Source organism: Eurosta solidaginis, chromosome 1 (genome assembly GCF_040869045.1).
Source record: "Eurosta solidaginis isolate ZX-2024a chromosome 1, ASM4086904v1, whole genome shotgun sequence".
Taxonomy (NCBI): Eukaryota; Metazoa; Arthropoda; class Insecta; order Diptera; family Tephritidae; genus Eurosta; species Eurosta solidaginis.
In genome coordinates, this window is record NC_090319.1 from 281,617,355 (window position 1) to 281,629,927 (window position 12,573).

General features: G+C 39.3%; 1 long non-coding RNA gene across 1 annotated transcript; it reads left to right on the top strand.

Moving 5' to 3' along the window:
• Positions 1-5,379: 5,379 nt before the first annotated feature.
• LOC137237389 (uncharacterized) lies at positions 5,380-9,709 on the top strand. The gene is made up of 2 exons (XR_010948932.1): positions 5,380-8,959; positions 9,328-9,709. It is a non-coding gene; the product is annotated as an uncharacterized lncRNA (long non-coding RNA).
• The last annotated feature ends 2,864 nt before the right edge of the window (positions 9,710-12,573 follow it).

The window sequence follows — 12,573 nt, forward strand, 5'->3', positions numbered from 1 at the left end:
GTCTTTTTTTTTGCGCCGAGGCAGATGCATGCTTTTCGCTTCCAACAAATCCCCTCCGCCGTGGTAAAAGAGCTCTTTTAGGTAGGCATTAGGGTGTTTGAGGTGGCTGAAAATTTTTACTCAAGATTGAGTGTGAAGTCGTTTGGGGTACTTTGTGCGACTGATAGGCCCGTAAGAAGATGAAAGTTATTTAATACGTTACCACATACATTTTTGGTTTATATAAAAAGAGAATATCCCTATATTAATATGTATCGGATTCATATGTTTGTATAATTGGTTTTTTTGTATAAATTATCATATCTTGTAATTTTTGTCCAAAGTCCAAAAATTCATGGACAAGAATTTACCTTATAACGGTGCATTCATTGTGCCCCCGACATTTTGTTTAAAGTTTTCTTTTTGTACATACAAAACTTTGTTTTATGTAGTTGTATGCAAACGTTTTTGTTAGGGTGTGATACGATTTGATGAAAATCAGTATGTTATACATGTTTTTTATTGAGGTCAAGGAATTTACAGTTTTTTTTTTGTATCCTTAAGACGCATGTCCTTCTTTTTTTTTTGTTTAATTTAAATTTCTTTTTTTGGAATTGGAAATAATTTTTTTTGTTTGCTACCGGCTAGAAAATTATACATATACATATGCATGTTTGATGATGATATTATATGTAATAGTTTGCGTATGTGGAGTTTAGATGTAAAACCTTTATTTGTTATAAGCACACTTATGGTAATCCTTGCGGCATAGGAAATCTGTGTAAAACTCAAAGCCTGAATTTTAGGAATCATTTGATTAAATTTTGTTAGTATAGACCGTAAGTTTTTTTTATCATTAAAATGTTTTATTGAAAAAAAAAGGAAAAAGTAAATATGGTGTGCTAATTTGATCGGTTGGGGAGGGGAAGGATGACGACAGGGTAGGTAAGAGGAGTCAGGCGGAGCGGAGATAAAGGGGACCTGATGAAGGCCGAAATTATCGAGCGGTCCAAGGTAGGGTGGGCTTCTTCCGAGGCGTATGCATGGATGGAAGATAGAGATGATTGTAACATCCGCCCCGCATCGAGGTGGACAAGGGTTAAGGGCCCCGACCCCTCACACTGAGCTAGCTGGGGGACATTCCACCTTGATTGCGCAAAGGGGCGGATTCACCTTCTAATAGGTGTACGTTACAATAATAAATGGCGCCCAAACGAAAGCATAGAGAGGAGGCCGCTATAGTGATTATAGCGTCCAAACAAAAGAAATTTTTTTTAGTACCATATACATATAATGGTGATGAAATAAAATGTTATCGTGAGGATTGTACAGCAGCGCCGCTGATTGAAATAGGCGCCCGGCAATGAGCAAATTTGAAATTCGAAATCAACATCTAATTCGTTAGTAATAGCAAAGCTCATTTCATATAAATATATTTCAATCTTTAAAATATACATATACATATTTTGTTCACGTATGCAATCATCGAAGTAAACGGGTCTGGCCGTATGCGACCAACACCCTGTTTCGGTGACTTATTCATGGTGTTTGATCCGAAAATTTAAATGCACCGAGACAGGGGTTGGAAGCAGATGGCAAACCCTAGCAATAGCCCATAGATGGCATAGCCGCATTAGGGTGGCAGGCTATTTGCATTTTTTTTATCTTCTTAAATTTACATTTTTTCTTGTGATTCATTACAATACAATCATTTTTTTTTTGTAGCTTCAGATAAAAGGAAGTCCTTATTGAGTTTTTTTCTTGTTAATAAGTTGCCCCAAAATTTTGGAATTTTTACATTATGACCTCGAGCGGTCGATTGCATAAAGCTTGTGTTGCACAATGTATACGAATTTTGAAACACATCCACATATTGATTTTTTTTTTAAATACTGAAGTGCATACACCCTCGTAGGAACGCAAGTGTTTGCTCCAATGACTCCTAGCATCAAAAAAATTTTTCTTTGATAGGCCTGAACGTCATCTGAACCCCCCGCAAACCTATGTATGTGAAATTTGAAATTATTAATATTTTTTTTTTGTGAAAACAATTTGAAGTCAAATAGTTTGACATAAAATTCAAATTATAAATAATTTTCTTTGAGGAAATATCGAAATTAGATAGTTGAAACTGATCTTTGAAGACGATTGGAAGTCAAAGATTTTGATATTGAAGTTAAATTATAAATAATTTCTGGATTAAACTGATCCGTGAATACGAGCGAATGTATGCCATAAATTTTTTGATATAAATTTTTTTTTTGAAACAATTGTTGCGACCAGATTTATAATCGAATTGGTTTTTTTTTGCGGAACAAAGGGGGAAAAACTGTGCGATAGGTGTAAAACACCAATCGTATGGGTCGCTTCGAACCTTATAACACCCGATACAAGACTAAACAATTAAATAAACTAAAATCGTCCAGTATGGCGAACTCCCAGGACACTACTTTTATAGATCTTTCTGATCGATTCGGGAGCGGTAGCACAGCACAAGCCGCAGGCGGGGATGATAGGCAAACGAACATAACCAACGTTTCAGCTGAGGTAAACAAGAGCACCGGTACTGTTCCGAAAGTGCCGAAAGAGCAATCGCAACCATTACAAGTTCCACCATCGAACTTGAAATTTCCACCACCTATTACTAACAATACTGTCGAACCAAATCGAGCGTCTGTAGGCAATCCTCGTGGCCTCAGGGATGAGTTAGCACCCATTCTAAAAGAATTGATGGTCGAGGCGAAACAAGCGATTCTGACGGAAATTCGTGAGAGTTTACCGGGATTAGCTAGGACAACTCCAAATACGGGTACAGCCTTAGAGCCGGCAAGGGGTAACGATAGGGTACGGAATCGGAATAATAAGCGACGAAGACATAATTCAAGTATCGAGTCTCGTGATTCTAGGCGTTCCAGCGATTTGGCTACACACGCTAATACAAATAATCATAACGTGAATAGAAACAACAATCACCCTATGCTCAGTACAGCAGCCTACATGCGCAATAATCCACCACCAGCTCGTCAACCTCTTATTGTCGAAGAAAGGGAATCAGCACCTATCCCTGCAGGACGTGAAGAAGCATCAGGAATAAGGGAAAGAGAATTGTCCAGGCCAGACATTAAGGTAGAAAAATGGGGACTAGACTTTAAAGGGCACCGCGACGCCATGCCAGTCGAAGATTTTATATTCCGACTAGAATACTTAAAAGGTCAATACGGGTGTACATGGAATGAAATAATACGCGATTTCCATCGATTGTTGAGCGGCGAAGCACGCGAGTGGTACTGGCTTTATATAAAGTCGCACGGCAGAGTCGATTGGCCGAGTTTACAGCTCGCGCTGCTACGCCAATTTTCATCACAACGTACAGATTTCGAGATCCTCAGGGAATTGACAGAGAGAAAGCAAAGGCCGGGAGAAAATATCGACGAGTATTTTCACGCAGTTGGTATTTTACGTTCGCGACTCAAAAATCCGATACCCGAATACGAGATAGTACGGTTAGTAAAAGGGAACTTGCGCGAATCGTTAGCTAAAATGGTCTACCCTATTTCGGCATATTCCCTAGACCAATTAAGAATGGAATGCAAGGAGGTCGAGCGATGCTTTCCGCGCTGGGACCGCACGCCGTTGAATAGTTTTACGCCACGCACACAATATGTGAATGAAGTTTACCCATCTGAAGATGATGAGCGTTTTGCTCCCGGTGATGAGGGTCAAGTCACCGTGGAGGAAATACGTCATCAGTCTTCAAATAAGCAGTCAAACGTTCGCAGAAACGTTTCATGCTGGAATTGTGGCGCTGACGGCCACTTTTTCACCGAATGTATGTCGCTTCAGCGACGCATTTTTTGTTACAAGTGTGGCAAACAGGATGTCATCACTCCTAAATGCCCAATGTGTAACCCAGCGGGAAACGCTTCGCGGAACGCGGTTGTGACGGGGGAATCGCGCTCCACCCAAACCTCGTCAAAGTAGACGCGTCAACCAACACGGAACCGTATAGGGAACCCGAAACTACAACTAAAATTTGCATTTTTGATAAAATACGAAAACCATAAAGCCGTCAAATACTAGGAAGGAAAATACGATTTCCTATGAAGAGCGACTTAGGAAATACCTCGAAACTCGGGAAAGAATTTTTGCAGAAGGCATTGTCATGGGACGTCGGGCAGTTTCGCGTAAAATTCAGAAGGCAAGGGAACGATTTAAAAAGAGGAAAAAACTTCGACAGAAGGTAGTGGCATCTATTAAGAAAATAAGTACCACAGACCCGCGTATGTATGCGGATATAGATATAATGGGCATACAAACACGCGGCTTACTAGATACTGGCGCCTCCGTCAGTATTCTAGGCCGTGGCTGTCGGGAGTTTGTAGAAGAGTCAGGAGTTCCTATCGAACGTTACGTGTCTTCTGTCAAAACTGCAGGTGGCCGCCGACATAATGTCTTAGGCAAAACAACTTTACCGGTAAAGTTCAATACAGTAGAACAGAAAATTACATTTTTTTTATGTCCATATTTAGAACAAAAGATTTATCTTGGGGTAGATTTTTGGAGAAATTTCGAGCTGGCACCGGAAGTTATTTCCGTTAATGAAATAGATCTAACAAAAATAGAGCAAGATTTGGTATCTGATGAAGACAGGAACGAACGTCGTGTCTTACACTGTTTAACGCCAGAGCAGAAAGAGCGTTTGGAAAAGGTAGTCCAGGGTTTCAGAACCTATGAAGATCACGGGTTGGGACGCACAAGCTTAGAAAAACATATAATCAAGTTGGTCGACGAAACAGTACCGATTAAGGAGCGACATTACCCTCTTTCGCCGGCGATGCAAGCCATCGTATACGAAGAGGTCGACAAAATGTTGGATTTGGGCGTAATAGAGGAGAGTGAGAGCCCGTGGAGCAACCGAACAACAGTGGTAAGAAAACCGGGAAAAAACCGCTTTTGTTTAGACGCTCGTAAACTAAACGCCGTCACGGTAAAAGATGCATACCCCCTACAAAACATAGAAGGAATATTAAGTCGCATCGACGACACACATTTTATAAGTAGCGTCGACTTAAAATTTGCTTTTTGGCAAATCGAACTAGACGACGAGAGCAAACCCTATACCGCTTTCACTGTGCCTGGACGCCCACTCTATCAATTCGTAACTATGCCGTTTGGACTGTGCAACGCTGCCCAAAGACTATGTCGCCTAATGGACCGTGTCATTCCACAAAGATTAAAGTCAAATGTTTTTATCTATTTGGATGACTTACTAATCATCGCTCCTGACTTTGACTCACATCTCCGAATTTTACAAGAAGTCGTCATCTGCTTAAGAGACGCGAACCTTACGATTGGATTAAAAAAATAGAAATTTTGTTTTAAAGAATTGCCATATTTAGGTTATATTGTAGGAGGCGGGATGTTAAAGACAGATCCTGAGAAGGTCAAAGCAATACAGAAAATCCCTGTTCCAAAAACGGTAAAAGAGGTGCGCAGTTTCCTCGGAACTGCAGGATGGTATAGGAGATTTATAAAAGATTTCGCCACAATGGCTGCGCCTTTGACCGATTCGTTGAAGAAAGGTAAGAAATTTGAATTGTCTGCAGAAGCTATTGAAGCATTTAATAGCTTGAAAAGAGCTCTGACGAGCGCTCCGGTACTTAGGCATCCTGATTTTGCAAAAAGATTTTGGGTACAGTGCGATGCATCTGACTACGGTCTGGGAGCAGTACTGTACCAAAAAGAAAGCGATGGGGCGGAGAAACCCATCGCATACTATTCGCAAAAATTTAATGATTGCCAGAGGAAGTATAGCACGACGGAGAAGGAATGTCTTGCAGCGGTGATGGCCGTCAAGAAATTTCGACCGTATATAGATTTAATGCCATTTACAATTGTGACTGACCATGCTAGTCTTAAATGGTTGATGTCGTTAAAAGATTTGAATGGGAGACTTGCTAGGTGGTCACTACAGCTACAAGCTTTCAATTTTGAGATAGAACATCGTAAAGGTTCATTTCATTTCATTTCATTGAAGAGATTACAGAATCCCCCATAGGCAACATGGATACGGTCGAATTTGAATCCAAAGAATACAAAGAACTAATTGATACGATAGAAAACAACAAGGAAAGGCTGCCTGATCTAAAGGTAGAAGACGGCATGGTTTTTAAAAAGTTTTTGTCGAAAAACGTAGAATTAGGAGAAAATGAATGGAAGTTGTGGGTCCCTGAGGCGTTGACCTCAACTCTCATTGAAAATGCACATTGCCCAGAAATAGCTGCGCATGGGGGTATGGCGAAGACGTTGCATCGGCTAAGGAGGTGGTATTATTGGCCTAACATGGTGGTACAGGTTCGCAACTTCGTGCGGGAATGTCAAACTTGTAAAGAGACAAAACCCTGTAATGCGGTTATGAAGCCAGGGATCGGTAAAGAGGTAGTAACAGTCCGGCCATTTCAGAAAATATATGTCGACTTCTTAGGTAAATACCCGAGGTCTAAACGTGGAAATTGTTTTATTTTCATCGTCGTTGACCACTTTTCTAAGTTTATCTTTTTAAAGGCGATGCGTGAAGCTACTGCAAGCAATGTGGTTAAATTTCTAACCGGTGAAATCTTTCACAAATTTGGGGTTCCGGATATATTACATTCCGATAATGGAAAACAATTTATGTCCAAACAATTCTCGGAACTGTTAGAAGCCTATGGAGTTAAACATTTAAAAACAGCTTTTTATTCACCGCATCGAATGCTGCTGAACGGGCGAATCAGTCTGTGTTAGCTGCTATTAGATCCTACCTAGAGAACGACCATCGGGATTGGGACCTATATCTAACTGAGATAGAATGTTCACTTCGTAGTGCAGTTCATTCCGCAACAGGGGTGTCGCCATACTTCGCGCTGTTCGGTTTCAATATGTTCACGAACGGGGCAGACTATGCATTGGCACGGAAATTGGATAGCATGAGCGAAATTGAAGTCTTCTTTCTCGACCATAGTGATAAATTAAGGTTAATGCGCGAAAGGATAAAAGAAAATTTGCACGAAGCATACGAGACAAACGCGGTTCGCTACAATAAAAGAGTCCGCGAAATACAGTTCAAACCTGGTCAGGAAATCTATAAACGTAACTTTGTACTTAGCGACTTTAAACAGAATGTAAATTCGAAATTTTGTCGCAAGTTCACAAAGTGTCGAATTTCAAGGGCATTAGGGAACAACATGTACCTATTAGAGTCATTGGCGGGGAAGAGTTTGGGTGCCTGGCATGCGAAGGATCTTAAACAATAACCGAAACCTAAAGAACTGGGAAGTTAGGGACCTAATGTTAGAGGGCCTAATGCTAAAGAATCTAATACTGAAAGACGTAATGTTAAATAACGTATTACTAATTAAACTAAAACTAGTTAGCTTACCCTAAATAATTAAGTGGTAAATAACTTAAAACTAAATAATTGTATGCGAAATAAATGAATGACTTGAAGCTAAATAGCTTAAAGCTAAGTAACCTAAAACTATATAATATCTTAATACTAAACAGCCGAAATCGTTCACCTGGAAAAAAATACAAAATGTAATCAACTATGTAAAACAATATATTCAATACTTGCGTAATACCCCCGCCGATGAGGGTCAAGTCGGCGGGAAAGACGTCCCCAATAAGTACCCGTACGCAGTTGCCTAGAAAGAAACCAAAAAGTACGAGTTCTTATACACATATTTATGTCTTTATCTATACTTCCCGTAACATATGCCCGACTAAGCTCTCGAGGCAGGAGACGTTGTCAGGGTGTGGGTGTTACCCGCGTTGGGGCTGGAACCTACCTGGTCCCGCTCGAAGATCGTATATGATGAATGGCGGAAGCGTAATGACTGAATGATCGCATCTAAAATAGAGACACTTTAGACGCTGTTGGTTAAATCAATAATAAATACAGAGTAATTCCTAGCGAAGAGGAGGCATAACAAATCGAGAAAACTGGGGTATCCCAGAGCAAATATCCAGAAATATCTTTTTATCAAGCAAGAGTTCACGGTCTAATGAGATCGTAGGATTGTTCGAACGCATAAACTTAACCATGTGAAGATTTCTTCCAAGAAAAGTTCACGAGAATATTTCGTATAAAGACATCTTTATTAGATTATGAATTTAAGTCTGTAAAGATAAATCATAGTTTTTATGGACCAGAACTCACAATATTTACTTTGATGTATCACAATGGTGCCGCCGGAAGATCAACGCAGCTATAGGCCATGGCGAAGGTCTGCAGACCGGGAAATCACTGGGTGCACAATTATTCTAATATTTTTCACTAGATTACATGCAAAATTTGATAAAAAAGAAACACACGCGAATAAGTTGTCAAATTGTAAATAAACAAGAGAATTGTCAATTGCTAGGAAACATTCGGAAAGTCACCAACGAGAAGTCCGAAAAGCTCTGCTCAGAGGTTGCCAGATGGTAGTTAAGGGTGTAGCGATAATAAGGAAAGGGAGAGATATAGGGCTATAATGGTTGCGATTGAATATATGTATAAGAAAGTATGACAATAGGAAAACGGTATCGGTGATCGATTCTGCCGATATAAAAAGGGGTAACTGTAGGGCAAGAAGATCAAACATATTGAAAAAGACAAGCAAGTTGGCAGTACGCGGGTGATTTTAAATTTTAAAATAAAAAGTTTTTTTTGGTGACAATAGGTTTCCCTGTGAAGTCCAAAACCCCGCGAAGTCCAAAAACGGACTAGAAAGTAGTGCGTGTTACAAAAGAAATTTTAAGCAAAGTTTAGTGCGGCCGAATGGCTGGTTAGTTTGTGGCAATAATGGTATGGCAGGTGAATGGAGGTAACCAGAAATAGATTTTGGCGGAGGCGAGAAGCGGAGGCAGCCAGCTAACCCAGCACTGTGGGCTTTCCTGTCAATGTTTTGTGGAGTCTTGACCGCTTGGCATTTTATTTAGATAGGAGTGAGTTAAACGGGTAAGTCTGAAGTGAACAAAATCCTTTTTTTTTGTAATCTGTGAAATTCTTCCGCGCCAATTCGGGGTTCACGTTCGGCGATTACAGCCACCAATTCTGGAATAATGTTGACCCAACATAATGCGTATGTGGGAGTAGTTTAATTAGAGGAAATTCCAGTAATTTTCTTCCGAAGTTCCATTTCTCTAAAAGAATTTTTTTTGTAAATTTATTATTTTTTTGAAATTAATTCGTGAGTGTGTCACAACCACCCTAATACCGGCGCGCACAGTCAACTGGCCTCATGGTCAGGAACGCCCAATTGGCGTGGAAGCATTCAATAGCTTCAACGTGCGCCCAAATGGTGAATGTAACTTTTGTTCCTACAGGGAACATACCATCTCCAAACAAACAAAAGCGTCGTCAGCGCCAGGGAGACTATTTTTTTTACAACACTACCAATTGCGTCACCAGTATGGACTTTAGCAGCGAGACTGCGACCGTGGTATAAATGTCATTGCAGAGCATCCGAAATATACAAAACCGGAAGGGCATAAAGCTAAAGCAGTCCAGTAGGCGATCATATATTTATTAAACCATTTTTTTATTAATTAGGGTTGCGGAACCATTTCCACAATTTCGCTAGTAGACGATTATATTTTAATAAATACTTGTCATAACTAGGGTTAGAAAATATCGAATTGTGTAAACGGTTGTCTGGAGGTCGGACATAAGGAAAATACACCAAACGGGTAAATTCAAGCACAATAAGTCTTTTTTTTTGCGCCGAGGCAGATGCATGCTTTTCGCTTCCAACAAATCCCCTCCGCCGTGGTAAAAGAGCTCTTTTAGGTAGGCATTAGGGTGTTTGAGGTGGCTGAAAATTTTTACTCAAGATTGAGTGTGAAGTCGTTTGGGGTACTTTGTACGACTGATAGGCCCGTAAGAAGATGAAAGTTATTTAATACGTTACCACATACATTTTTGGTTTATATAAAAAGAGAATATCCCTATATTAATATGTATCGGATTCATATGTTTGTATAATTGGTTTTTTTGTATAAATTATCATATCTTGTAATTTTTGTCCAAAGTCCAAAAATTCATGGACAAGAATTTACCTTATAACGGTGCATTCATTGTGCCCCCGACATTTTGTTTAAAGTTTTCTTTTTGTACATACAAAACTTTGTTTTATGTAGTTGTATGCAAACGTTTTTGTTAGGGTGTGATACGATTTGATGAAAATCAGTATGATATACATGTTTTTTATTGAGGTCAAGGAATTTACAGTTTTTTTTTTTGTATCCTTAAGACGCATGTCCTTTTTTTTTTGTTTAATTTAAATTTCTTTTTTTGGAATTGGAAATAATTTTTTTTGTTTGCTACCGGCTAGAAAATTATACATATACATATGCATGTTTGATGATGATATTATATGTAATAGTTTGCGTATGTGGAGTTTAGATGTAAAACCTTTATTTGTTATAAGCACACTTATGGTAATCCTTGCGGCATAGGAAATCTGTGTAAAACTCAAAGCCTGAATTTTAGGAATCATTTGATTAAATTTTGTTAGTATAGACCGTAAGTTTTTTTTATCATTAAAATGTTTTATTGAAAAAAAAAGGAAAAAGTAAATATGGTGTGCTAATTTGATCGGTTGGGGAGGGGAAGGATGACGACAGGGTAGGTAAGAGGAGTCAGGCGGAGCGGAGATAAAGGGGACCTGATGAAGGCCGAAATTATCGAGCGGTCCAAGGTAGGGTGGGCTTCTTCCGAGGCGTATGCATGGATGGAAGATAGAGATGATTGTAACATCCGCCCCGCATCGAGGTGGACAAGGGTTAAGGGCCCCGACCCCTCACACTGAGCTAGCTGGGGGACATTCCACCTTGATTGCGCAAAGGGGCGGATTCACCTTCTAATAGGTGTACGTTACAACATAGATGGAAATATTCAGGCAAACTTTTCCTTCGGTTTTTAGTTGTGGATTTTTAATCGATTATGTATATGTTCTTTGTCTTTCTTTAAATGCCGCGCTTGGAAATTTCGTTAACAATAAATATTAACCAGCATTGTCCTTTTATATCCTGCATCGCATTGTTTATATGTACATAAGTATGTACGTATTTCATCGAATAGAATAGAAAACTTTAACTGCTACTGACTGACCTAACTACGAAAGTTACAGCAGATCGCTTAAAAAAAAGATGCGTAAAGTAAAAGAGTTTTACACCTCAAGCAAGAACGTTCTGTTGATCCAAGCATAAATCAAGACATTTAAAAATTTACAATGCCCAGAAGCAAAGTTTGGCAACATTTTACAATCGTGGAAAACACTGGTGAAGCCGCCTGCAATTATTGTAATGCTGTGCTAAAACACATGGGATCCACTACTTGTTTATGGAACCATTATAACTTCAAGCACAAACTCAGTTATGGAGTTGATTATCAGCAAGCAACTTCAAGCAGCAATGCTACTGATGATTTTAGAGAAATTTTGCCACCAAACCGGAAACGGCAGTCACGAGTTAGTACATCAATCAGCAATTATTGCAATATCAGTCAAGACCGGCAGGAACTGATAACACAGGCGTTAACGAAAATGTTGACATTGGATATGCTGCCGACGTCGTTTGTTGAAAATGAAGGATTTAGGTCCTTAATTAATACTTTGGAGCCAAGCTACAAAGTTCCTTGTCGGAAAACTATTCGGAAACGAATTGAAGCTCTGTACTTTGACGAATTAGCCAAAGCTAAAGATGTCATTGGCAAGGTTAATGCATATATAGGCCTAACCACAGATGGTTGGACTTCAAGGGCGTTAGATTCCTACGTCACAATAACAGGTTAGTTGTCTACAATATATCTATTTATGGTTGGCTTGCGGCCAGTCTTATGTAAATAATTTTTTTCATACGTGGTATTTTTTTGAGCGTTCTAAGAGTTGTGCCAAAAAATAATTTCTTAAAATAAAATTTTTTATATTGTAATTGAAAAACTCTTTTGGAAAAATAAAAATTTATATTATATATACATTTTTTTTATAAAAATATTTGTCTGTAGCGCATTATTTTGATTCTGATTGGATCCTACATTCAATGAATTTGAAAACAGATGAATTGGGTTCAAGTCACACATCGGAAAACTTGCACAACTTTCTTCTGGACTCCATAGAGGAATGGGGAATTTCCGGAAGAATAACAGCTGTAGTGAACGATAATGCAAAAAATGTGACAAGCGCGGTTCGGAATTTGCAAAGCAAGGAAATAGGCAACGTGGCTTGTGCAGCACGTACGCTGCAGTTAAGCATTAAAAAAGCCATGGAGATGGAAGACTGTAGCAACCTCTTAAAAAAGGCATCAAATTTAGTAAGTGCCTTCAACCATTCATCGAAAAGAACTGCAGCACTAGAGAAACACCTTGAGCAACTTGGAAAACCCGCACTGTCTCTAATACAAAGTTGCCCTACAAGATGGAATTCCAGTTTTTATATGGTCGAGCGGTTAATAAACCTGAGACCATCATTGGAAGCAGTGCTCGCAGATAGAGAATTTTTTGATGGTCGAACGGCCCAATAAATGGAAGTTTTTGAGGGCGAATGGCTGAAGCTAAGTGACGTCTGTAATTTG